The following is a 1,966-nucleotide window of genomic DNA, read 5'->3' on the forward strand; positions in this document are numbered from 1 at the left end:
CTATCGTTCCGGGCGAGAGGCGGGGTCACCCTGGACAGGTCGCCAGTCTGTCGCAGGGCAACACAGAGACACACAACCATGCACACACACACTCACACCTAGGGGCAGTGGTGGAGAAAGTACTCAAAAAGTAAAAGTACAAATACACAGACAAAAATGTGCTCAAGTGAAAGTAAAACTACCACATTAACATTTGTACTTAAGTAAAAGTAAAAAAGTACTGGCTTTTAAGTATTAAAAGTAAAAGTACTTGCTGAATGCATTACCTAATCCCTAATACAATATCATTAAGTGAACCGATTGTATTTAATTTTAATTAGAAATGTGCCATTTTAATGAACAATGCCACAATTAAAGCATGTTTTTATTATGTTTACTCTCTGTAACATAGCTTAGACTTAGACATGTGCATCCATCACAATTTCAGGGATGGAAACATCTTGTCTCCTGTCCTAACCTAACATAGCATGAACTTCACTTGTTTTTGCCACTAGTGGATTTTATTTTTAAAGAATTCCAACAGAAAGGGGATGGATAGAAGGTGGGTGGGGAGGACATGCAACCGAGGAGCCACGTAGCAGAGTTGTAGTCAAGACCATCGAACCCAAGACCAAGTCAAGACCAGCACTCCGCACTACGTGACACAAAAACATTAAGTTTTACCTATGAAAATTGCTTCTCAAATTGATCTGAAAGATCCACATTCCCATAAAACACCTAGATATTAAATACTTACAGCTGAAATAAATGTAATCAGTAAAGATCCGTCCAGAGGAATCGGATCGTTCCTAAATGTCATATCAATGCAGACTTTGGTCACAGCGTTGTCCCATAAATGCGACACCTCAGTCATCACCTCCACACAATAATTCAGCATGAGTGACAACTTTTTTTCATCGCGGATGCAACATGTGTCTCTGTACAGCTAGCTTTGCTAGCATCACGTCCACAGATCTTACCTTTCTTTAAGCTTTCCTTCCAAGTGACGTTAAAAGTTGGACGAAGTCCCCACCGTCTGTGAAAGCGAAGCGCTGGTGATTTTACATGTCACCATATCTTATGATTTATGCAGCGCTATTATATTACTGACGATCAGACAGACATCTTCTCCACTCAGAGGAAACCACTGCGCATGTCTGGAGCTCCGCATGCGAGTAAAGGTGGAGGCATGGGTGACAACAGACACTAAGTCACATTATTGCTTGGATTTTATGGCGCCACCTTAAGACCCTGAACTTCATATTTTAACGGAAAAAAAGCGCAACGCGACTTGGATGTAACGAGTAACGCGACAGTTTTGTAGAAATGTGGTGAAGTAGAAAGTACAGATACTTACTGTAAAATGTAGTGGAGTAAAAGTAGAAAGTACCCATTATTAAATCTACTTAAGTAAAGTACAGATACACGAAAATTGTACTTAAGTACTTGTACTTCGTTACTTCCCACCACTGCCTAGGGGCAATTTGGAGAGGCCAATTAACCTGACAGTCATGTTTTTGGACTGTGGGAGGAAACTGGAGTACCCGGAGAAAACCCACGCATGCACAGGGAGAACATGCAAACTCCATGCAGAAAGACCGGGGCTGGGAATCGAACCCAGAACCTTCTTACCTTACAGCAAGAAGGTTCTGGGGGTTCCAAGGGTCACAAGGGAGTTAATTTAAAAAAAGACTTACAGAAAAAAGACAAGAAAAGTGGATCATCAATCTACAGCTAAAAACAGGAGGTGCAGAAGCTAACAGTGCTAGAGTTTTCAGCGCCCACTATCGCATCGTTTAAAATGTACTTTTAAATATTTTATTGGACAGTTACTTAGACTGACAAGCATTCATATGTAAGGTAAGATATATCATTTTTGCGCACTAGCTTGGTTGAACCATGTTTTTAATTGTTCAACCAAGCGCTAACCAGTGCTCACAAGCAGAAACGGTCGCAGTGGGCCCAGCCGTACATGAAGATTAATTTT

Source organism: Poecilia formosa, unplaced genomic scaffold (assembly GCF_000485575.1).
Source record: "Poecilia formosa unplaced genomic scaffold, Poecilia_formosa-5.1.2 Scaffold152, whole genome shotgun sequence".
NCBI lineage: Eukaryota > Metazoa > Chordata > Actinopteri > Cyprinodontiformes > Poeciliidae > Poecilia > Poecilia formosa.